Raw genomic sequence first — 25,968 nt, 5'->3', positions numbered from 1 at the left:
TCCCACACTCCAAACACAAAGAATACATCCCACGAATCCCCGCTGTCCCAAATTAATCCCAGTTTGTTGACTAAGCACTTTTTCAGGGTTTCAAAGAAGCTCGCCAGCTCCGAGCAGTGGCGGTACATGTGCAATAGTGTTTCAGGCAGCAGGCCACAGACGTCGCACTCCCTGCCGACCCCCTTGTCAAATTGGTGCAGAATAACGTTAGTGAACACTTTGTTGTGTCGGATTTTGTAGTCGTTGTCTTCTGCCTCAATGCTGTTCCCTCTCACCCTCCATTGTCCCCAGATTTGTCCCACATTCAAATTGGGCATAACTTTGCCCCAGAACGGCAGAGAGGGCGGACGTTGCGACGCCTGTGCCAGAAACTTTCCATAGATCTGTTTGCTTGTCAACCTGTGTATACTCCTCCACTCTCCTCCTTGCTCCACCAACATGGCTGGGAGCTTCCCCTCTCTGTTCTGTACCACTCTCCGCTCTATGGTTGTCCGCCATTCTTTTGGGATGCTTTCCTTTAAGTCGTTATAATAGCTTGTTGTCTCCGTAATTTTGGCCTCATAGTTTATCTCCTTTATACTGTCATATATGGCTTGGGGGGGGAGAAAACCCGGCATCAGTTCATACATGACGTCCTTCAACTGGACCAAACCTGCTCTTAACATGTCATTATTACATAGAAGCTTACCTGTCTTTTGAATTTTCTTATTTAGAAAGATTGGCATTTCTCTGATGACGTTTACCGAGTCACATGCATAGTCTATATGCTTTAGAAATTCCGCGTGAGCGGACAGGACTTCTCTATAGAAACCTGGAAGCCCCGCCATCATCGGTCGCTTTAGTTGCATCAGCAGCACAAAATCACCTATGTGAAATACCTTGTTTATGAAGTAAGCCATCAGGCTTTTCCAGCCGTGGGCTGTGGAGTCACACAGATATTTTTGCACAGTTTTGATCCTGAACGCCCTTTTTTTGCTTTCTATATCTACTAATTGAAGTCCTCCCTCTCTGTACTTACTTATTAATGTTTTTCGTGCTATTTTACTTACTTTTGCCCTCCACAAAAAATTGGTTATAATTTCATTTATTCTGTTTAATACCCATAAGGGTAGTTCTATAACTGCTAATGTATAGTTTAGTTTTGACAATATTAAGTTGTTTAGAACCACTACTCTACCTTTGAGTTTTAGGTCTCTCAGTTTCCAATAATTTAGACATTTTTCTATTTTACTAATAATTTCCGTCCATGACAGATCACGAGCTGCCACTACATCTTTACCGATGTAGGTACCTAGAATTTTTATATGCTTGCTTTGTATTTTAAAAGGTGTGGTCTCCTGCTGAGGCTCAGCCATGTTAATGAACATGATTTCTGACTTACCTACATTTATGCGGGAGCCAGAGGCTCGACCGTACATGTTTATTACTGCCATTGCTCTCTCTATGCTTGCCATGTCCTTTACTGTTAGGGTGGTGTCATCAGCAAATTGCTGGACGACACAGGATCCTCCCCCTGGTAACTCAATACCTCTAATACCCTTGTCTTGTTTTAATAGAATTCCTAGTGGCTCTGCTATTATTGTGTACAGGATTGAGGATAGTGGACAGCCTTGTCTGACCGACCTTTCCAGAGGAAACGCATCAGTGGTTGCACCGTTGCATTTGACCTTACCTGTAGCTTTGCTATATAATAATTTTACCCAAGTTAGAAATCTGTCTCCAAAACCTACCTTCTCCAGTACATTAAACATAAATTGATGCTCTACTCGGTCAAAGGCTTTATTGAAGTCAATGGCCAGAAGGACACCTGCTTGATCTGTCTCTTTTAAATACTCCACCACATCTCTTATGGTGCGTACTGTGTCAGTGACTTCTCTCCCTGGCACACTATAAGCCTGGGTGGCTTCTATTATTGTATGTAATATTTGTTTGACTCTGTTTGCCAATATTTTCATTAGTATTTTGTAGTCATTGTTCAACAGAGTAATGGGCCTATAATTTGTTAGTTTATTCTTCTCCCCTTTCTTAAAAATTAAAGTGATCAAGCCTAGAGTCATTGACTCCGGTACCTTCTGTTCTTTTTCCATTGTTTTATACAATTTCAGTAGTGTTGGTTTGAGCGTGTTGCAGAAAGCTTTATAGAAGTTTGCCGTCAACCCATCACTACCTGGGCTTTTATTTGACATCATTTGATTTATTGCACACTCTATATCTTCCTCAGTTATTTCCTGTTCACACGCTGATTTATCCTCATCATTTAATTTAGCAGTCATCTCTTCCAATATGTCATTTGTAGCTTGTATGTCTGAACTCTCAGTTTTAAACAAGTCACTATAAAAAGTTTGTACTGTTTCCAGAATGTCTACGAAATTGGTCACTACTTTACCTTCTTTATTTTTGATTTCTTGCAAATAACACTGATTTTGTTTCCTATTTTCCAAGTTGAGGAAAAAAAGCTGTACTTTTCTCCCCTTCTACTGCATATTGAGCACGGCTCCTCACTATAGCACCTTCACATTTTATCCTTTCAATTTCATTTATTTCATTTTGAATATTCACAAGCCTTTCAACATTGACAACCGGTTGTGCATTTAATTTAGCAATTGTATTTCTTAATGATCTTTCTTTTTCTCTAGTTTTAAAGTTCAATCTTTTCGCAAACTGAATACTTTTTTGTTTAATTCTCACTTTTAATTTCTCCCACCCCTCTATGATATTTTCCCCAAACTCAGGCTGTGAACATTCAAATGAGATCAATTTAGAGATACAGTCAACATAATCCCTTCTGTTCAGCAGGCTAGCATTAAGGTGCCACACGCCTCCCCCCCTCCCCCTCCTTTTACCCCCCATTCCCACACGCAGGATGGCATGATCACTAATGAAATTTAAACAATAGCGCACAGTATCGAAAAGGTCGATCTGCGGTTTCTTGACTAAACAAAAATCAATCCGACTTTGCCGTACAGTGTCCATTTGTGGCTGTACTCTCGAGTACTCTCGTGTTATGGGATTTCTGGTTCTCCATAAATCACAGAAATTATTCTTGGCCATAAACAGATTCAGGGCCGCTCTGGAACAGTCGTGTTTATAGCTACCGTTATCGCTAATGTCAAGCCTGCTCATCTTGACATTGAAATCCCCAACTATGACGTCACAGTCTTTAGCTATGATATTCAATTCTCGAAAGAAAGAAGACCTGTCCCCCTCGTGGTTGGGCGCATAAATGTTCAGTAATTTGTAGACAGTGTCTTCAAAAACAAAGCCCACTTTAACCCACCTCCCCCCAATGTCTTTGTCTATTAGAGTGGCATCAGCCTCAATGTGGCTACTCACCATGATGCTTACTCCTCGTGCCCGCTGAGTCCCATGGCTTGAAAAGTAGGATCCAGGCCACCTTTTCTTGCACTGAGTTTCACAGTCAGTGTCCCAGTGGGTTTCTTGGAGACAGATTATTTTTGCATCACACATTTTTACGACTTTAGTGAACTTGTCCATGTCACGTAGTCCACGTACGTTGAATGATGCTATTTTGACCATGGTGAGTGGGAAAGACAGAGAAAAATAATCCCCAAACAAAAAACATGATGCACACCCTTTTCAGTCCATTATTATTTTCCCCTCTTAGTCTTGCCCTTTCTGCTTGTTCCCTCTTCCCTCCCCTTACTAACTCCATCCCATTCCGAAGCCTTAGGGTTCGGCTGTCGTCTCTCACTCCCCTGCCCGTGTAGAGGCCCTTTCTGCCCCGGCTGCCCGCAAGGCAAGGACGCAAGGCTGGCCGAACTGCCCTCCCTCTGGTTGCTGCGGCTCCTGTCCCCTGATGTTGTTACAGCCTGACCCCTCAGCGACCCGTGCGCCAGAGTGGAGACGCTCGTCGGCATCCTCCCCACCCTCTCAGAGGCCGCAGTCAAACCGCCGCTTCCTCTTTTCTCCTCCTCTTCCTCCTCGACCTCGCTCTCCTCCTCCATCTCATGGCGTGCAGCTGACTGGGGCCCCTCTGCTTCGCCATCAGTCGCAATGCCATCAGGATGATTTCCTGTCTCCGTCTCTTCTGCCCCGTCCTCCACTCCCTCGCCGGTGTCCCTCTCTGTCTCCTCTTTGGGATCTGCTCCAGGCATGGCTGCGCATTCTCGTGCGTAGTGTCCGATCTCCCCGCACTTGAAGCACTTGAACTCCGGGCACTCCCGTAGGATGTGTCCGGGCTGGAGGCACAGCCTGCAAACTTTAGATTGGTTATCGTGCAGCACTCTGAAGTATTCAATCCCTTCCAGCGTCTCAAATTTGGTGCTGTAAGGTAAAGAGGAGACATTTTCATTGAAACGGACTTTGAGGAATCTCGTCCCGTCAAAAACGTCCGTCCCGGCCCACTTCCTCCGCTTGATAGGAGACACCGGCTCCACGCCCCACTGCTCCAGTTTAGTAACAATTTGATTGTCTGTGACATACAGGGGAAGGTTCAAAAAGGAGACGATCCTGGTGTCCCTCGTAACTTCCGATGCCACCACTCTGGAGTTTCCAATCTTGAAGCCGTCCAGCAGTCTTGTTTTCCCTTTCGGGTTACTCATCGTGAGCTCCCATCGTTTGTCGCTTTTCGACCTGCAGCCCAATACTCTCCCACACGTGTTGTCAACCGCACGCAGAAGCTCCATCATGGAGATTTTGTCTTCTCCCTCCACGTCCACATTAACCACCAGGTCTCTGTCCATCTCTCTCCCTTCCCCCTCCCTCCCCGCCGCTTCCGCTGCGACCGCCGTCTCCCTCACCAACCCCATTGCTGTGACCCCTCCACCTCGTCTCTCCCCTCGCTTCTCCGCTCGACTCTCCACCACCACAAATTCTCCTCTCTCCCCCCTCTCCACCACGCTTTCTGCCTCAGTCGGATTCGCGTCCTGCTGGGGCTGCTTTGTTTCCGCCGCTATACCTCCATTTTGTTTGTCCGTCTGCCCGTCGTCGTAAGTCTTGTCCGGTCCGAGTGTCCTCGCCGTTTGTGCCATTTTCGTGCTTCTAAAGCCACAAAACGTGTTAGAAACGTGATTTTCAGAGACTGCTCTCGTTTCCCCGTCGATTTAATGTCTTTTTCGTCCGCTCCGCCGCCACCACGCCAACCCGGAAGTTATCAGAGTGGTATGGCCGTAAGCCGTTGAGCCGGCACCGTGCCGCTCTTTTATATATAATTCGGCCTCCGCGCTTCTTCTTTCTGCTATCAGCTTATTTCACCAGTTTCTGCGTTTATGACCAGCTACGTGACATCTTATTGCGTTTGCTGTGGAAAGAGTCAAGTGTTAAGTGTAAGAATATGTCACGTATCAGGAAAGAACCCAAAAGCAGACGGGACAACCAGGTAAGGGAAGAAATCAAGTCTTTATGGAAGTAACCGATCTCAGGGGTAGAGCAGGAGTTCGCTCAGTGGCTGGTAGGCAGGCGGGCAGGCAGAAGTCCATGAAAGGCGACGTTCCAGCGCAGACTGGTTCACAGTGGAGGCTTTTTAAGGGTGATGGCGATCGCTTTGATGTCAACGGAGAGCGGCGATTCCTTTGATGGCCAACTGGTGTACCGCGGTGAAGGGGGGGGGGTCAGCAGGTGTCAAGGGCGATCGCTTTGATGTCAAGGGCGAGAGACTGTGACAGAATAAGACTAAAACATAAGAGGTGGCCATTGAGTAGCTTGTAGTGATCTTTGACCAAAATGTATGTCTGGTTTTTCCTATACGTTTGCTTTGTGGATTATAGTTGGGGCGGGGGGATAAAAGGCTTACAGCACCTGGTATTCCCAGGCGGTCTCCCATCCAAGTACTAACCAGGCCCGACCCTGCTTAGCTTCCGAGATCGGACGAGATCGGGCGTTATCAGAGTGGTATGGCCGTAAGCCGTTGAGCCGGCACCGTGCCGCTCTTTTATATATAATTCGGCCTCCGCGCTTCTTCTTTCTGCTATCAGCTTATTTCACCAGTTTCTGCGTTTATGACCAGCTACGTGACATCTTATTGCGTTTGCTGTGGAAAGAGTCAAGTGTTAAGTGTAAGAATATGTCACGTGTCAGGAAAGAACCCAAAAGCAGACGGGACAACCAGGTAAGGGAAGAAATCAAGTCTTTATGGAAGTAACCGATCTCAGGGGTAGAGCAGGAGTTCGCTCAGTGGCTGGTAGGCAGGCGGGCAGGCAGAAGTCCATGAAAGGCGACGTTCCAGCGCAGACTGGTTCACAGTGGAGGCTTTTTAAGGGTGATGGCGATCGCTTTGATGTCAACGGTGAGCGGCGATTCCTTTGATGGCCAACTGGTGTACCGCGGTGAAGGGGGGGGGGGGGGGGGTCAGCAGGTGTCAAGGGCGATCGCTTTGATGTCAAGGGCGAGAGACTGTGACAGAATAAGACTAAAACATAAGAGGTGGCCATTGAGTAGCTTGTAGTGATCTTTGACCAAAATGTATGTCTGGTTTTTCCTATACGTTTGCTTTGTGGATCATAGTTGGGGCGGGGGGATAAAAGGCTTACAGCACCTGGTATTCCCAGGCGGTCTCCCATCCAAGTACTAACCAGGCCCGACCCTGCTTGGCTTCCGAGATCGGGCGTTATCAGAGTGGTATGGCCGTAAGCCATTGAACCGGCACCGTCCCGCTTTTTTATATATAATTCGGCCTCCGCGCTTCTTCTTTCTGCGATCAGCTTATTTCACCAGTTTCTGCGTTTATGACCAGCTACGTGACATCTTATTGCGTTTGCTGTGGAAAGAGTCAAGTGTTAAGTTTAAGAATAAGACTAAAACATAAGAGGTGGCCATTGAGTAGCTTGTAGTGATCTTTGACCAAAATGTATGTCTGGTTTTTCCTATACGTTTGCTTTGTGGATTATAGTTGGGGCGGGGGGATAAAAGGCTTACAGCACCTGGTATTCCCAGGCGGTCTCCCATCCAAGTACTAACCAGGCCCGACCCTGCTTAGCTTCCGAGATCGGACGAGATCGGGCGTTATCAGAGTGGTATGGCCGTAAGCCGTTGAGCCGGCACCGTGCCGCTCTTTTATATATAATTCGGCCTCCGCGCTTCTTCTTTCTGCTATCAGCTTATTTCACCAGTTTCTGCGTTTATGACCAGCTACGTGACATCTTATTGCGTTTGCTGTGGAAAGAGTCAAGTGTTAAGTGTAAGAATATGTCACGTGTCAGGAAAGAACCCAAAAGCAGACGGGACAACCAGGTAAGGGAAGAAATCAAGTCTTTATGGAAGTAACCGATCTCAGGGGTAGAGCAGGAGTTCGCTCAGTGGCTGGTAGGCAGGCGGGCAGGCAGAAGTCCATGAAAGGCGACGTTCCAGCGCAGACTGGTTCACAGTGGAGGCTTTTTAAGGGTGATGGCGATCGCTTTGATGTCAACGGTGAGCGGCGATTCCTTTGATGGCCAACTGGTGTACCGCGGTGAAGGGGGGGGGGGGGGTCAGCAGGTGTCAAGGGCGATCGCTTTGATGTCAAGGGCGAGAGACTGTGACAGAATAAGACTAAAACATAAGAGGTGGCCATTGAGTAGCTTGTAGTGATCTTTGACCAAAATGTATGTCTGGTTTTTCCTATACGTTTGCTTTGTGGATCATAGTTGGGGCGGGGGGATAAAAGGCTTACAGCACCTGGTATTCCCAGGCGGTCTCCCATCCAAGTACTAACCAGGCCCGACCCTGCTTGGCTTCCGAGATCGGGCGTTATTTTTTTTTTTTTTTTTTTTTGTCTTTTATTATGAAAATATATTTTTGGGAACAAAAATACATTTTTGATTGCATGTATTGTCCATCAATTCCACATTGTTACATTTGTTTTACACTTTGTTTCGCTTACACAAGATAGTATCCGTCTCTCTTTATACATAAAATAAAGCCATGCTTTCCAAATCATCAACTTAAATCAGCGCTTTGGAATCAGAACAGAAAATGAAACAAATCAGCCCTTTTGAACAAACCTTAGACTGTGTTTTTAAAAGAAAGTGACATTAAAACACCACTTTGAGATTTTAAATGACACACATTCCACATTAAACAGAATGATCCCATCCTCCCCTTAACTTCAATAAAACATAACAGAGAAAGTTAAAAGAAAACCGTAACGCGTCTTTAACTTTGTTTATATTTACACTTCCAATAATCATCATTTTCCGTTCACATCATTTCAGACTTTTTCCCTCCCCTCCCTCCCTCCCTCCCTCCCTCCCTCACCAGTTCCACACAATCTCCCCCCTCCTGTTGAGGGAGAGGAGATGGCTGTCTCTGATGAAGAGCCGGGTGAAGTCCGCATCGCCGTGCGTCAGTCTGTAATGTGTTTGTTTTTTGACCATGTTTTTGAAAATGTTCCAAACCGGGATGATTCTGCGTTCAAAGTGCGCAATGTTCCGACGTGATTTGACGGCCCACCGGGCGTGACTTAAGAGGAATTTGCACAGCGCTGCGTTCTTCACCCTGCTCTTCTCCCACACTCCAAACACAAAGAATACATCCCACGAATCCCCGCTGTCCCAAATTAATCCCAGTTTGTTGACTAAGCACTTTTTCAGGGTTTCAAAGAAGCTCGCCAGCTCCGAGCAGTGGCGGTACATGTGCAATAGTGTTTCAGGCAGCAGGCCACAGACGTCGCACTCCCTGCCGACCCCCTTGTCAAATTGGTGCAGAATAACGTTAGTGAACACTTTGTTGTGTCGGATTTTGTAGTCGTTGTCTTCTGCCTCAATGCTGTTCCCTCTCACCCTCCATTGTCCCCAGATTTGTCCCACATTCAAATTGGGCATAACTTTGCCCCAGAACGGCAGAGAGGTCGGACGTTGCGACGCCTGTGCCAGAAACTTTCCATAGATCTGTTTGCTTGTCAATCTGTGTATACTCCTCCACTCTCCTCCTTGCTCCACCAACATGGCTGGGAGCTCCCCCTCTCTGTTCTGTACCACTCTCCGCTCTATGGTTGTCCGCCATTCTTTTGGGATGCTTTCCTTTAAGTCGTTATAATAGCTTGTTGTCTCCGTAATTTTGGCCTCATAGTTTATCTCCTTTATACTGTCATATATGGCTTGGGGGGGGAGAAAACCCGGCATCAGTTCATACATGACGTCCTTCAACTGGACCAAACCTGCTGTTAACATGTCATTATTACATAGAAGCTTACCTGTCTTTTGAATTTTCTTATTTAGAAAGATTGGCATTTCTCTGATGACGTTTACCGAGTCACATGCATAGTCTATATGCTTTAGAAATTCCGCGTGAGCGGACAGGACTTCTCTATAGAAACCTGGAAGCCCCGCCATCATCGGTCGCTTTAGTTGCATCAGCAGCACAAAGTCGCCTATGTGAAATACCTTGTTTATGAAGTAAGCCATCAGGCTTTTCCAGCCGTGGGCTGTGGAGTCACACAGATATTTTTGCACAGTTTTGATCCTGAACGCCCTTTTTTTGCTTTCTATATCTACTAATTGAAGTCCTCCCTCTCTGTACTTACTTATTAATGTTTTTCGTGCTATTTTACTTACTTTTGCCCTCCACAAAAAATTGGTTATAATTTCATTTATTCTGTTTAATACCCATAAGGGTAGTTCTATAACTGCTAATGTATAGTTTAGTTTTGACAATATTAAGTTGTTTAGAACCACTACTCTACCTTTGAGTTTTAGGTCTCTCAGTTTCCAATAATTTAGACATTTTTCTATTTTACTAATAATTTCCGTCCATGACAGATCACGAGCTGCCACTACATCTTTACCGATGTAGGTACCTAGAATTTTTATATGCTTGCTTTGTATTTTAAAAGGTGTGGTCTCCTGCTGAGGCTCAGCCATGTTAATGAACATGATTTCTGACTTACCTACATTTATGCGGGAGCCAGAGGCTCGACCGTACATGTTTATTACTGCCATTGCTCTCTCTATGCTTGCCATGTCCTTTACTGTTAGGGTGGTGTCATCAGCAAATTGCTGGACGACACAGGATCCTCCCCCTGGTAACTCAATACCTCTAATACCCTTGTCTTGTTTTAATAGAATTCCTAGTGGCTCTGCTATTATTGTGTACAGGATTGAGGATAGTGGACAGCCTTGTCTGACCGACCTTTCCAGAGGAAACGCATCAGTGGTTGCACCGTTGCATTTGACCTTACCTGTAGCTTTGCTATATAATAATTTTACCCAAGTTAGAAATCTGTCTCCAAAACCTACCTTCTCCAGTACATTAAACATAAATTGATGCTCTACTCGGTCAAAGGCTTTATTGAAGTCAATGGCCAGAAGGACACCTGCTTGATCTGTCTCTTTTAAATACTCCACCACATCTCTTATGGTGCGTACTGTGTCAGTGACTTCTCTCCCTGGCACACTATAAGCCTGGGTGGCTTCTATTATTGTATGTAATATTTGTTTGACTCTGTTTGCCAATATTTTCATTAGTATTTTGTAGTCATTGTTCAACAGAGTAATGGGCCTATAATTTGTTAGTTTATTCTTCTCCCCTTTCTTAAAAATTAAAGTGATCAAGCCTAGAGTCATTGACTCCGGTACCTTCTGTTCTTTTTCCATTGTTTTATACAATTTCAGTAGTGTTGGTTTGAGCGTGTTGCAGAAAGCTTTATAGAAGTTTGCCGTCAACCCATCACTACCTGGGCTTTTATTTGACATCATTTGATTTATTGCACACTCTATATCTTCCTCAGTTATTTCCTGTTCACACGCTGATTTATCCTCATCATTTAATTTAGCAGTCATCTCTTCCAATATGTCATTTGTAGCTTGTATGTCTGAACTCTCAGTTTTAAACAAGTCACTATAAAAAGTTTGTACTGTTTCCAGAATGTCTACGAAATTGGTCACTACTTTACCTTCTTTATTTTTGATTTCTTGCAAATAACACTGATTTTGTTTCCTTTTTTCCAAGTTGAGGAAAAAAGCTGTACTTTTCTCCCCTTCTACTGCATATTGAGCACGGCTCCTCACTATAGCACCTTCACATTTTATCCTTTCAATTTCATTTATTTCATTTTGAATATTCACAAGCCTTTCAACATTGACAACCGGTTGTGCATTTAATTTAGCAATTGTATTTCTTAATGATCTTTCTTTTTCTCTAGTTTTAAAGTTCAATCTTTTCGCAAACTGAATACTTTTTTGTTTAATTCTCACTTTTAATTTCTCCCACCCCTCTATGATATTTTCCCCAAACTCAGGCTGTGAACATTCAAATGAGATCACTTTAGAGATGCAGTCAACATAATCCCTTCTGTTCAGCAGGCTAGCATTAAGGTGCCACACGCCTCCCCCCCTCCCCCTCCTTTTACCCCCCATTCCCACACGCAGGATGGCATGATCACTAATGAAATTTAAACAATAGCGCACAGTATCGAAAAGGTCGATCTGCGGTTTCTTGACTAAACAAAAATCAATCCGACTTTGCCGTACAGTGTCCATTTGTGGCTGTACTCTCGAGTACTCTCGTGTTATGGGATTTCTGGTTCTCCATAAATCACAGAAATTATTCTTGGCCATAAACAGATTCAGGGCCGCTCTAGAACAGTCGTGTTTATAGCTACCGTTATCGCTAATGTCAAGCCTGCTCATCTTGACATTGAAATCCCCAACTATGATGTCACAGTCTTTAGCTATGATATTCAATTCTCGAAAGAAAGAAGACCTGTCCCCCTCGTGGTTGGGCGCATAAATGTTCAGTAATTTGTAGACAGTGTCTTCAAAAACAAAGCCCACTTTAACCCACCTCCCCCCAATGTCTTTGTCTATTAGAGTGGCATCAGCCTCAATGTGGCTACTCACCATGATGCTTACTCCTCGTGCCCGCTGAGTCCCATGGCTTGAAAAGTAGGATCCAGGCCACCTTTTCTTGCACTGAGTTTCACAGTCAGTGTCCCAGTGGGTTTCTTGGAGACAGATTATTTCTGCATCACACATTTTTACGACTTTAGTGAACTTGTCCATGTCACGTAGTCCACGTACGTTGAATGATGCTATTTTGACCATGGTGAGTGGGAAAGACAGAGAAAAATAATCCCCAAACAAAAAACATGATGCACACCCTTTTCAGTCCATTATTATTTACCCCTCTTAGTCTTGCCCTTTCTGCTTGTTCCCTCTTCCCTCCCCTTACTAACTCCATCCCATTCCGAAGCCTTAGGGTTCGGCTGTCGTCTCTCACTCCCCTGCCCGTGTAGAGGCCCTCTCTGCCCCGGCTGCCCGCAAGGCAAGGACGCCAGGCTGGCCGAACTGCCCTCCCTCTGGTTGCTGCGGCTCCTGTCCCCTGATGTTGTTACAGCCTGACCCCTCAGCGACCCGTGCGCCAGAGTGGAGACGCTCGTCGGCATCCTCCCCACCCTCTCAGAGGCCGCAGTCAAACCGCCGCTTCCTCTTTTCTCCTCCTCCTCCTCGACCTCGCTCTCCTCCTCCATCTCATGGCGTGCTGCTGACTGGGGCCCCTCTGCTTCGCCATCAGTCGCAATGCCATCAGGATGATTTCCTGTCTCCGTCTCTTCTGCCCCGTCCTCCACTCCCTCGCCGGTGTCCCTCTCTGTCTCCTCTTTGGGATCTGCTCCAGGCATGGCTGCGCATTCTCGTGCGTAGTGTCCGATCTCCCCGCACTTGAAGCACTTGAACTCCGGGCACTCCCGTAGGATGTGTCCGGGCTGGAGGCACAGCCTGCAAACTTTAGATTGGTTATCGTGCAGCACTCTGAAGTATTCAATCCCTTCCAGCGTCTCAAATTTGGTGCTGTAAGGTAAAGAGGAGACATTTTCATTGAAACGGACTTTGAGGAATCTCGTCCCGTCAAAAACGTCCGTCCCGGCCCACTTCCTCCGCTTGATAGGAGACACCGGCTCCACGCCCCACTGCTCCAGTTTAGTAACAATTTGATTGTCTGTGACATACAGGGGAAGGTTCAAAAAGGAGACGATCCTGGTGTCCCTCGTAACTTCCGATGCCACCACTCTGGAGTTTCTAATCTTGAAGCCGTCCAGCAGTCTTGTTTTCCCTTTCGGGTTACTCATCGTGAGCTCCCATCGTTTGTCGCTTTTCGACCTGCAGCCCAATACTCTCCCACACGTGTTGTCAACCGCACGCAGAAGCTCCATCATGGAGATTTTGTCTTCTCCCTCCACGTCCACATTAACCACCAGGTCTCTGTCCAACTCTCTCCCTTCCCCCTCCCTCCCCGCCGCTTCCGCTGCGACCGCCGTCTCTTTCACCAACCCCATTGCTGTGACCCCTCCACCTCGTCTCTCTTTTCGTTTCTCCGCTCGACTCTCCACCACCACAAATTCTCCTCTCTCCCCCTTCTCCATCACGCTATCTGCCTCAGTCGGATTCGCGTCCTGCTGGGGCTTCTTTGTTTCCGCCGCCATACCTCCATTTTGTTTGTCCGTCTGCCCGTCGTCGTAAGTCTTGTCCGGTCCGAGTGTCCTTGCCGTTTGTGCCATTTTCGTGCTTCTAAAGCCACAAAAGTTTCCCCCGTGCAGCAGAAAGCTGCTGGGGGGAAGTTAGAAACGTTATTTTCAGAGACTGCTCTCGTTTCCCCGTCGATTTAATGTCTTTTTCGTCCGCTCCGCCGCCACCACGCCAACCCGGAAGTTATCAGAGTGGTATGGCCGTAAGCCATTGAGCCGGCACCGTGCCGCTCTTTTATATATAATTCGGCCTCCGCGCTTCTTCTTTCTGCGATCAGCTTATTTCACCAGTTTCTGCGTTTATGACCAGCTACGTGACATCTTATTGCGTTTGCTGTGGAAAGAGTCAAGTGTTAAGTTTAAGAATAAGACTAAAACATAAGAGGTGGCCATTGAGTAGCTTGTAGTGATCTTTGACCAAAATGTATGTCTGGCTTTTCCTATACGTTTGCTTTGTGGATTATAGTTGGGGCGGGGGGATAAAAGGCTTACAGCACCTGGTATTCCCAGGCGGTCTCCCATCCAAGTACTAACCAGGCCCGACCCTGCTTGGCTTCCGAGATCGGACGAGATCGGGCGTTATCAGAGTGGTATGGCCGTAAGCCGTTGAGCCGGCACCGTGCCGCTCTTTTATATATAATTCGGCCTCCGCGCTTCTTCTTTCTGCTATCAGCTTATTTCACCAGTTTCTGCGTTTATGACCAGCTACGTGACATCTTATTGCGTTTGCTGTGGAAAGAGTCAAGTGTTAAGTGTAAGAATATGTCACGTGTCAGGAAAGAACCCAAAAGCAGACGGGACAACCAGGTAAGGGAAGAAATCAAGTCTTTATGGAAGTAACCGATCTCAGGGGTAGAGCAGGAGTTCGCTCAGTGGCTGGTAGGCAGGCGGGCAGGCAGAAGTCCATGAAAGGCGACGTTCCAGCGCAGACTGGTTCACAGTGGAGGCTTTTTAAGGGTGATGGCGATCGCTTTGATGTCAACGGTGAGCGGCGATTCCTTTGATGGCCAACTGGTGTACCGCGGTGAAGGGGGGGGGGGGGGGGTCAGCAGGTGTCAAGGGCGATCGCTTTGATGTCAAGGGCGAGAGACTGTGACAGAATAAGACTAAAACATAAGAGGTGGCCATTGAGTAGCTTGTAGTGATCTTTGACCAAAATGTATGTCTGGTTTTTCCTATACGTTTGCTTTGTGGATCATAGTTGGGGCGGGGGGATAAAAGGCTTACAGCACCTGGTATTCCCAGGCGGTCTCCCATCCAAGTACTAACCAGGCCCGACCCTGCTTGGCTTCCGAGATCGGGCGTTATCAGAGTGGTATGGCCGTAAGCCATTGAACCGGCACCGTCCCGCTTTTTTATATATAATTCGGCCTCCGCGCTTCTTCTTTCTGCGATCAGCTTATTTCACCAGTTTCTGCGTTTATGACCAGCTACGTGACATCTTATTGCGTTTGCTGTGGAAAGAGTCAAGTGTTAAGTTTAAGAATAAGACTAAAACATAAGAGGTGGCCATTGAGTAGCTTGTAGTGATCTTTGACCAAAATGTATGTCTGGTTTTTCCTATACGTTTGCTTTGTGGATTATAGTTGGGGCGGGGGGATAAAAGGCTTACAGCACCTGGTATTCCCAGGCGGTCTCCCATCCAAGTACTAACCAGGCCCGACCCTGCTTAGCTTCCGAGATCGGACGAGATCGGGCGTTATTTTTTTTTTTTTGTCTTTTATTATGAAAATATATTTTTGGGAACAAAAATACATTTTTGATTGCATGTATTGTCCATCAATTCCACATTGTTACATTTGTTTTACACTTTGTTTCGCTTACACAAGATAGTATCCGTCTCTCTTTATACATAAAATAAAGCCATGCTTTCCAAATCATCAACTTAAATCAGCGCTTTGGAATCAGAACAGAAAATGAAACAAATCAGCCCTTTTGAACAAACCTTAGACTGTGTTTTTAAAAGAAAGTGACATTAAAACACCACTTTGAGATTTTAAATGACACACATTCCACATTAAACAGAATGATCCCATCCTCCCCTTAACTTCAATAAAACATAACAGAGAAAGTTCAAAGAAAACCGTAACGCGTCTTTAACTCTGTTTATATTTACACTTCCAATAATCATCATTTTCCGTTCACATCATTTCAGACTTTTTCCCTCCCCTCCCTCCCTCCCTCCCTCCCTCCCTCACCAGTTCCACACAATCTCCCCCCTCCTGTTGAGGGAGAGGAGATGGCTGTCTCTGATGAAGAGCCGGGTGAAGTCCGCATCGCCGTGCGTCAGTCTGTAATGTGTTTGTTTTTTGACCATGTTTTTGAAAATGTTCCAAACCGGGATGATTCTGCGTTCAAAGTGCGCAATGTTCCGACGTGATTTGACGGCCCACCGGGCGTGACTTAAGAGGAATTTGCACAGCGCTGCGTTCTTCACCCTGCTCTTCTCCCACACTCCAAACACAAAGAATACATCCCACGAATCCCCGCTGTCCCAAATTAATCCCAGTTTGTTGACTAAGCACTTTTTCAGGGTTTCAAAGAAGCTCGCCAGCTCCGAGCAGTGGCGGTACATGTGCAATAGTGTTTCAGGCAGCAGGCCACAGACGTCGCACTCCCTGCCGACCCCCTTGTCAAATTGGTGCAGAATAACGTTAGTGAACACTTTGTTGTGTCGGATTTTGTAGTCGTTGTCTTCTGCCTCAATGCTGTTCCCTCTCACCCTCCATTGTCCCCAGATTTGTCCCACATTCAAATTGGGCATAACTTTGCCCCAGAACGGCAGAGAGGTCGGACGTTGCGACGCCTGTGCCAGAAACTTTCCATAGATCTGTTTGCTTGTCAATCTGTGTATACTCCTCCACTCTCCTCCTTGCTCCACCAACATGGCTGGGAGCTCCCCCTCTCTGTTCTGTACCACTCTCCGCTCTATGGTTGTCCGCCATTCTTTTGGGATGCTTTCCTTTAAGTCGTTATAATAGCTTGTTGTCTCCGTAATTTTGGCCTCATAGTTTATCTCCTTTATACTGTCATATATGGCTTGGGGGGGGAGAAAACCCGGCATCAGTTCATACATGACGTCCTTCAACTGGACCAAACCTGCTGTTAACATGTCATTATTACATAGAAGCTTACCTGTCTTTTGAATTTTCTTATTTAGAAAGATTGGCATTTCTCTGATGACGTTTACCGAGTCACATGCATAGTCTATATGCTTTAGAAATTCCGCGTGAGCGGACAGGACTTCTCTATAGAAACCTGGAAGCCCCGCCATCATCGGTCGCTTTAGTTGCATCAGCAGCACAAAATCGCCTATGTGAAATACCTTGTTTATGAAGTAAGCCATCAGGCTTTTCCAGCCGTGGGCTGTGGAGTCACACAGATATTTTTGCACAGTTTTGATCCTGAACGCCCTTTTTTTGCTTTCTATATCTACTAATTGAAGTCCTCCCTCTCTGTACTTACTTATTAATGTTTTTCGTGCTATTTTACTTACTTTTGCCCTCCACAAAAAATTGGTTATAATTTCATTTATTCTGTTTAATACCCATAAGGGTAGTTCTATAACTGCTAATGTATAGTTTAGTTTTGACAATATTAAGTTGTTTAGAACCACTACTCTACCTTTGAGTTTTAGGTCTCTCAGTTTCCAATAATTTAGACATTTTTCTATTTTACTAATAATTTCCGTCCATGACAGATCACGAGCTGCCACTACATCTTTACCGATGTAGGTACCTAGAATTTTTATATGCTTGCTTTGTATTTTAAAAGGTGTGGTCTCCTGCTGAGGCTCAGCCATGTTAATGAACATGATTTCTGACTTACCTACATTTATGCGGGAGCCAGAGGCTCGACCGTACATGTTTATTACTGCCATTGCTCTCTCTATGCTTGCCATGTCCTTTACTGTTAGGGTGGTGTCATCAGCAAATTGCTGGACGACACAGGATCCTCCCCCTGGTAACTCAATACCTCTAATACCCTTGTCTTGTTTTAATAGAATTCCTAGTGGCTCTGCTATTATTGTGTACAGGATTGAGGATAGTGGACAGCCTTGTCTGACCGACCTTTCCAGAGGAAACGCATCAGTGGTTGCACCGTTGCATTTGACCTTACCTGTAGCTTTGCTATATAATAATTTTACCCAAGTTAGAAATCTGTCTCCAAAACCTACCTTCTCCAGTACATTAAACATAAATTGATGCTCTACTCGGTCAAAGGCTTTATTGAAGTCAATGGCCAGAAGGACACCTGCTTGATCTGTCTCTTTTAAATACTCCACCACATCTCTTATGGTGCGTACTGTGTCAGTGACTTCTCTCCCTGGCACACTATAAGCCTGGGTGGCTTCTATTATTGTATGTAATATTTGTTTGACTCTGTTTGCCAATATTTTCATTAGTATTTTGTAGTCATTGTTCAACAGAGTAATGGGCCTATAATTTGTTAGTTTATTCTTCTCCCCTTTCTTAAAAATTAAAGTGATCAAGCCTAGAGTCATTGACTCCGGTACCTTCTGTTCTTTTTCCATTGTTTTATACAATTTCAGTAGTGTTGGTTTGAGCGTGTTGCAGAAAGCTTTATAGAAGTTTGCCGTCAACCCATCACTACCTGGGCTTTTATTTGACATCATTTGATTTATTGCACACTCTATATCTTCCTCAGTTATTTCCTGTTCACACGCTGATTTATCCTCATCATTTAATTTAGCAGTCATCTCTTCCAATATGTCATTTGTAGCTTGTATGTCTGAACTCTCAGTTTTAAACAAGTCACTATAAAAAGTTTGTACTGTTTCCAGAATGTCTACGAAATTGGTCACTACTTTACCTTCTTTATTTTTGATTTCTTGCAAATAACACTGATTTTGTTTCCTTTTTTCCAAGTTGAGGAAAAAAGCTGTACTTTTCTCCCCTTCTACTGCATATTGAGCACGGCTCCTCACTATAGCACCTTCACATTTTATCCTTTCAATTTCATTTATTTCATTTTGAATATTCACAAGCCTTTCAACATTGACAACCGGTTGTGCATTTAATTTAGCAATTGTATTTCTTAATGATCTTTCTTTTTCTCTAGTTTTAAAGTTCAATCTTTTCGCAAACTGAATACTTTTTTGTTTAATTCTCACTTTTAATTTCTCCCACCCCTCTATGATATTTTCCCCAAACTCAGGCTGTGAACATTCAAATGAGATCAATTTAGAGATACAGTCAACATAATCCCTTCTGTTCAGCAGGCTAGCATTAAGGTGCCACACGCCTCCCCCCCTCCCCCTCCTTTTACCCCCCATTCCACACGCAGGATGGCATGATCACTAATGAAATTTAAACAATAGCGCACAGTATCGAAAAGGTCGATCTGCGGTTTCTTGACTAAACAAAAATCAATCCGACTTTGCCGTACAGTGTCCATTTGTGGCTGTACTCTCGAGTACTCTCGTGTTATGGGATTTCTGGTTCTCCATAAATCACAGAAATTATTCTTGGCCATAAACAGATTCAGGGCCGCTCTGGAACAGTCGTGTTTATAGCTACCGTTATCGCTAATGTCAAGCCTGCTCATCTTGACATTGAAATCCCCAACTATGACGTCACAGTCTTTAGCTATGATATTCAATTCTCGAAAGAAAGAAGACCTGTCCCCCTCGTGGTTGGGCGCATAAATGTTCAGTAATTTGTAGACAGTGTCTTCAAAAACAAAGCCCACTTTAACCCACCTCCCCCCAATGTCTTTGTCTATTAGAGTGGCATCAGCCTCAATGTGGCTACTCACCATGATGCTTACTCCTCGTGCCCGCTGAGTCCCATGGCTTGAAAAGTAGGATCCAGGCCACCTTTTCTTGCACTGAGTTTCACAGTCAGTGTCCCAGTGGGTTTCTTGGAGACAGATTATTTCTGCATCACACATTTTTACGACTTTAGTGAACTTGTCCATGTCACGTAGTCCACGTACGTTGAATGATGCTATTTTGACCATGGTGAGTGGGAAAGACAGAGAAAAATAATCCCCAAACAAAAAACATGATGCACACCCTTTTCAGTCCATTATTATTTACCCCTCTTAGTCTTGCCCTTTCTGCTTGTTCCCTCCTCCCTCCCCTTACTAACTCCATCCCATTCCGAAGCCTTAGGGTTCGGCTGTCGTCTCTCACTCCCCTGCCCGTGTAGAGGCCCTTTCTGCCCCGGCTGCCCGCAAGGCAAGGACGCAAGGCTGGCCGAACTGCCCTCCCTCTGGTTGCTGCGGCTCCTGTCCCCTGATGTTGTTACAGCCTGACCCCTCAGCGACCCGTGCGCCAGAGTGGAGACGCTCGTCGGCATCCTCCCCACCCTCTCAGAGGCCGCAGTCAAACCGCCGCTTCCTCTTTTCTCCTCCTCTTCCTCCTCGACCTCGCTCTCCTCCTCCATCTCATGGCGTGCAGCTGACTGGGGCCCCTCTGCTTCGCCATCAGTCGCAATGCCATCAGGATGATTTCCTGTCTCCGTCTCTTCTGCCTCGTCCTCCACTCCCTCGCCGGTGTCCCTCTCTGTCTCCTCTTTGGGATCTGCTCCAGGCATGGCTGCGCATTCTCGTGCGTAGTGTCCGATCTCCCCGCACTTGAAGCACTTGAACTCCGGGCACTCCCGTAGGATGTGTCCGGGCTGGAGGCACAGCCTGCAAACTTTAGATTGGTTATCGTGCAGCACTCTGAAGTATTCAATCCCTTCCAGCGTCTCAAATTTGGTGCTGTAAGGTAAAGAGGAGACATTTTCATTGAAACGGACTTTGAGGAATCTCGTCCCGTCAAAAACGTCCGTCCCGGCCCACTTCCTCCGCTTGATAGGAGACACCGGCTCCACGCCCCACTGCTCCAGTTTAGTAACAATTTGATTGTCTGTGACATACAGGGGAAGGTTCAAAAAGGAGACGATCCTGGTGTCCCTCGTAACTTCCGATGCCACCACTCTGGAGTTTCCAATCTTGAAGCCGTCCAGCAGTCTTGTTTTCCCTTTCGGGTTACTCATCGTGAGCTCCCATCGTTTGTCGCTTTTCGACCTGCAGCCCAATACTCTCCCACACGTGTTGTCAACCGCACGCAGAAGCTCCATCATGGAGATTTTGTCTTCTCCCTCCACGTCCACATTAACCACCAGGTCTCTGTCCAACTCTCTCCCTTCCCCCTCCCTCCCCGCCGCTTCCGCTGCGACCGCCGTCTCTTTCACCAACCCCATTGCTGTGACCCCTCCACCTCGTCTCTCTTTTCGTTTCTCCGCTCGACTCTCCACCACCACAAATTCTCCTCTCTCCCCCTTCTCCATCACGCTATCTGCCTCAGTCGGATTCGCGTCCTGCTGGGGCTTCTTTGTTTCCGCCGCCATACCTCCATTTTGTTTGTCCGTCTGCCCGTCGTCGTAAGTCTTGTCCGGTCCGAGTGTCCTTGCCGTTTGTGCCATTTTCGTGCTTCTAAAGCCACAAAAGTTTCCCCCGTGCAGCAGAAAGCTGCTGGGGGGAAGTTAGAAACGTTATTTTCAGAGACTGCTCTCGTTTCCCCGTCGATTTAATGTCTTTTTCGTCCGCTCCGCCGCCACCACGCCAACCCGGAAGTTATCAGAGTGGTATGGCCGTAAGCCGTTGAGCCGGCACCGTGCCGCTCTTTTATATATAATTCGGCCTCCGCGCTTCTTCTTTCTGCTATCAGCTTATTTCACCAGTTTCTGCGTTTATGACCAGCTACGTGACATCTTATTGCGTTTGCTGTGGAAAGAGTCAAGTGTTAAGTGTAAGAATATGTCACGTGTCAGGAAAGAACCCAAAAGCAGACGGGACAACCAGGTAAGGGAAGAAATCAAGTCTTTATGGAAGTAACCGATCTCAGGGGTAGAGCAGGAGTTCGCTCAGTGGCTGGTAGGCAGGCGGGCAGGCAGAAGTCCATGAAAGGCGACGTTCCAGCGCAGACTGGTTCACAGTGGAGGCTTTTTAAGGGTGATGGCGATCGCTTTGATGTCAACGGTGAGCGGCGATTCCTTTGATGGCCAACTGGTGTACCGCGGTGAAGGGGGGGGGGGGTCAGCAGGTGTCAAGGGCGATCGCTTTGATGTCAAGGGCGAGAGACTGTGACAGAATAAGACTAAAACATAAGAGGTGGCCATTGAGTAGCTTGTAGTGATCTTTGACCAAAATGTATGTCTGGTTTTTCCTATACGTTTGCTTTGTGGATCATAGTTGGGGCGGGGGGATAAAAGGCTTACAGCACCTGGTATTCCCAGGCGGTCTCCCATCCAAGTACTAACCAGGCCCGACCCTGCTTGGCTTCCGAGATCGGACGAGATCGGGCGTTATCTTTTTTTTTTTTTTTTTTTTTGTCTTTTATTATGAAAATATATTTTTGGGAACAAAAATACATTTTTGATTGCATGTATTGTCCATCAATTCCACATTGTTACATTTGTTTTACACTTTGTTTCGCTTACACAAGATAGTATCCGTCTCTCTTTATACATAAAATAAAGCCATGCTTTCCAAATCATCAACTTAAATCAGCGCTTTGGAATCAGAACAGAAAATGAAACAAATCAGCCCTTTTGAACAAACCTTAGACTGTGTTTTTAAAAGAAAGTGACATTAAAACACCACTTTGAGATTTTAAATGACACACATTCCACATTAAACAGAATGATCCCATCCTCCCCTTAACTTCAATAAAACATAACAGAGAAAGTTAAAAGAAAACCGTAACGCGTCTTTAACTTTGTTTATATTTACACTTCCAATAATCATCATTTTCCGTTCACATCATTTCAGACTTTTTCCCTCCCCTCCCTCCCTCCCTCCCTCCCTCACCAGTTCCACACAATCTCCCCCCTCCTGTTGAGGGAGAGGAGATGGCTGTCTCTGATGAAGAGCCGGGTGAAGTCCGCATCGCCGTGCGTCAGTCTGTAATGTGTTTGTTTTTTGACCATGTTTTTGAAAATGTTCCAAACCGGGATGATTCTGCGTTCAAAGTGCGCAATGTTCCGACGTGATTTGACGGCCCACCGGGCGTGACTTAAGAGCAATTTGCACAGCGCTGCGTTCTTCACCCTGCTCTTCTCCCACACTCCAAACACAAAGAATACATCCCACGAATCCCCGCTGTCCCAAATTAATCCCAGTTTGTTGACTAAGCACTTTTTCAGGGTTTCAAAGAAGCTCGCCAGCTCCGAGCAGTGGCGGTACATGTGCAATAGTGTTTCAGGCAGCAGGCCACAGACGTCGCACTCCCTGCCGACCCCCTTGTCAAATTGGTGCAGAATAACGTTAGTGAACACTTTGTTGTGTCGGATTTTGTAGTCGTTGTCTTCTGCCTCAATGCTGTTCCCTCTCACCCTCCATTGTCCCCAGATTTGTCCCACATTCAAATTGGGCATAACTTTGCCCCAGAACGGCAGAGAGGTCGGACGTTGCGACGCCTGTGCCAGAAACTTTCCATAGATCTGTTTGCTTGTCAATCTGTGTATACTCCTCCACTCTCCTCCTTGCTCCACCAACATGGCTGGGAGCTTCCCCTCTCTGTTCTGTACCACTCTCCGCTCTATGGTTGTCCGCCATTCTTTTGGGATGCTTTCCTTTAAGTCGTTATAATAGCTTGTTGTCTCCGTAATTTTGGCCTCATAGTTTATCTCCTTTATACTGTCATATATGGCTTGGGGGGGGAGAAAACCCGGCATCAGTTCATACATGACGTCCTTCAACTGGACCAAACCTGCTGTTAACATGTCATTATTACATAGAAGCTTACCTGTCTTTTGAATTTTCTTATTTAGAAAGATTGGCATTTCTCTGATGACGTTTACCGAGTCACATGCATAGTCTATATGCTTTAGAAATTCCGCGTGAGCGGACAGGACTTCTCTATAGAAACCTGGAAGCCCCGCCATCATCGGTCGCTTTAGTTGCATCAGCAGCACAAAATCGCCTATGTGAAATACCTTGTTTATGAAGTAAGCCATCAGGCTTTTCCAGCCGTGGGCTGTGGAGTCACACAGATATTTTTGCACAGTTTTGATCCTGAACGCCCTTTTTTTGCTTTCTATATCTACTAATTGAAGTCCTCCCTCTCTGTACTTACTTATTAATGTTTTTCGTGCTATTTTACTTACTTTTGCCCTCCACAAAAAATTGGTTATAATTTCATTTATTCTGTTTAATACCCATAAGGGTAGTTCTATAACTGCTAATGTATAGTTTAGTTTTGACAATATTAAGTTGTTTAGAACCACTACTCTACCTTTGAGTTTTAGGTCTCTCAGTTTCCAATAATTTAGACATTTTTCTATTTTACTAATAATTTCCGTCCATGACAGATCACGAGCTGCCACTACATCTTTACCGATGTAGGTACCTAGAATTTTTATATGCTTGCTTTGTATTTTAAAAGGTGTGGTCTCCTGCTGAGGCTCAGCCATGTTAATGAACATGATTTCTGACTTACCTACATTTATGCGGGAGCCAGAGGCTCGACCGTACATGTTTATTACTGCCATTGCTCTCTCTATGCTTGCCATGTCCTTTACTGTTAGGGTGGTGTCATCAGCAAATTGCTGGACGACACAGGATCCTCCCCCTGGTAACTCAATACCTCTAATACCCTTGTCTTGTTTTAATAGAATTCCTAGTGGCTCTGCTATTATTGTGTACAGGATTGAGGATAGTGGACAGCCTTGTCTGACCGACCTTTCCAGAGGAAACGCATCAGTGGTTGCACCGTTGCATTTGACCTTACCTGTAGCTTTGCTATATAATAATTTTACCCAAGTTAGAAATCTGTCTCCAAAACCTACCTTCTCCAGTACATTAAACATAAATTGATGCTCTACTCGGTCAAAGGCTTTATTGAAGTCAATGGCCAGAAGGACACCTGCTTGATCTGTCTCTTTTAAATACTCCACCACATCTCTTATGGTGCGTACTGTGTCAGTGACTTCTCTCCCTGGCACACTATAAGCCTGGGTGGCTTCTATTATTGTATGTAATATTTGTTTGACTCTGTTTGCCAATATTTTCATTAGTATTTTGTAGTCATTGTTCAACAGAGTAATGGGCCTATAATTTGTTAGTTTATTCTTCTCCCCTTTCTTAAAAATTAAAGTGATCAAGCCTAGAGTCATTGACTCCGGTACCTTCTGTTCTTTTTCCATTGTTTTATACAATTTCAGTAGTGTTGGTTTGAGCGTGTTGCAGAAAGCTTTATAGAAGTTTGCCGTCAACCCATCACTACCTGGGCTTTTATTTGACATCATTTGATTTATTGCACACTCTATATCTTCCTCAGTTATTTCCTGTTCACACGCTGATTTATCCTCATCATTTAATTTAGCAGTCATCTCTTCCAATATGTCATTTGTAGCTTGTATGTCTGAACTCTCAGTTTTAAACAAGTCACTATAAAAAGTTTGTACTGTTTCCAGAATGTCTACGAAATTGGTCACTACTTTACCTTCTTTATTTTTGATTTCTTGCAAATAACACTGATTTTGTTTCCTTTTTTCCAAGTTGAGGAAAAAAGCTGTACTTTTCTCCCCTTCTACTGCATATTGAGCACGGCTCCTCACTATAGCACCTTCACATTTTATCCTTTCAATTTCATTTATTTCATTTTGAATATTCACAAGCCTTTCAACATTGACAACCGGTTGTGCATTTAATTTAGCAATTGTATTTCTTAATGATCTTTCTTTTTCTCTAGTTTTAAAGTTCAATCTTTTCGCAAACTGAATACTTTTTTGTTTAATTCTCACTTTTAATTTCTCCCACCCCTCTATGATATTTTCCCCAAACTCAGGCTGTGAACATTCAAATGAGATCACTTTAGAGATGCATTCAACATAATCCCTTCTGTTCAGCAGGCTAGCATTAAGGTGCCACACGCCTCCCCCCCTCCCCCTCCTTTTACCCCCCATTCCCACACGCAGGATGGCATGATCACTAATGAAATTTAAACAATAGCGCACAGTATCGAAAAGGTCGATCTGCGGTTTCTTGACTAAACAAAAATCAATCCGACTTTGCCGTACAGTGTCCATTTGTGGCTGTACTCTCGAGTACTCTCGTGTTATGGGATTTCTGGTTCTCCATAAATCACAGAAATTATTCTTGGCCATAAACAGATTCAGGGCCGCTCTAGAACAGTCGTGTTTATAGCTACCGTTATCGCTAATGTCAAGCCTGCTCATCTTGACATTGAAATCCCCAACTATGATGTCACAGTCTTTAGCTATGATATTCAATTCTCGAAAGAAAGAAGACCTGTCCCCCTCGTGGTTGGGCGCATAAATGTTCAGTAATTTGTAGACAGTGTCTTCAAAAACAAAGCCCACTTTAACCCACCTCCCCCCAATGTCTTTGTCTATTAGAGTGGCATCAGCCTCAATGTGGCTACTCACCATGATGCTTACTCCTCGTGCCCGCTGAGTCCCATGGCTTGAAAAGTAGGATCCAGGCCACCTTTTCTTGCACTGAGTTTCACAGTCAGTGTCCCAGTGGGTTTCTTGGAGACAGATTATTTCTGCATCACACATTTTTACGACTTTAGTGAACTTGTCCATGTCACGTAG

General features: G+C 45.3%; 3 non-coding genes and 2 pseudogenes across 3 annotated transcripts; all 5 read right to left on the bottom strand.

Moving 5' to 3' along the window:
* Nucleotides 1-5,745: 5,745 nt before the first annotated feature.
* On the bottom strand, nucleotides 5,746-5,864 carry LOC130125685 (5S ribosomal RNA). The gene has a single exon (XR_008811534.1). It is a non-coding gene; the product is annotated as a 5S ribosomal RNA (ribosomal RNA).
* Nucleotides 5,865-6,481: 617 nt separating this feature from the next.
* On the bottom strand, nucleotides 6,482-6,590 carry LOC130125649 (5S ribosomal RNA; annotated as a pseudogene).
* Nucleotides 6,591-6,866: 276 nt separating this feature from the next.
* LOC130125673 (5S ribosomal RNA) lies at nucleotides 6,867-6,985 on the bottom strand. The gene has a single exon (XR_008811523.1). It is a non-coding gene; the product is annotated as a 5S ribosomal RNA (ribosomal RNA).
* Nucleotides 6,986-13,878: 6,893 nt separating this feature from the next.
* On the bottom strand, nucleotides 13,879-13,997 carry LOC130125678 (5S ribosomal RNA). Its single transcript, XR_008811527.1, has one exon. It is a non-coding gene; the product is annotated as a 5S ribosomal RNA (ribosomal RNA).
* Nucleotides 13,998-14,613: 616 nt separating this feature from the next.
* LOC130125648 (5S ribosomal RNA) lies at nucleotides 14,614-14,722 on the bottom strand (annotated as a pseudogene).
* Between the last annotated feature and the right edge of the window lie 11,246 nt (nucleotides 14,723-25,968).

Source organism: Lampris incognitus, chromosome 15 (assembly GCF_029633865.1).
Source record: "Lampris incognitus isolate fLamInc1 chromosome 15, fLamInc1.hap2, whole genome shotgun sequence".
Lineage (NCBI taxonomy): Eukaryota > Metazoa > Chordata > Actinopteri > Lampriformes > Lampridae > Lampris > Lampris incognitus.
Note: the sequence above shows the minus strand (reverse complement) of the source record. Positions and strands in the feature narration are given on the sequence as shown.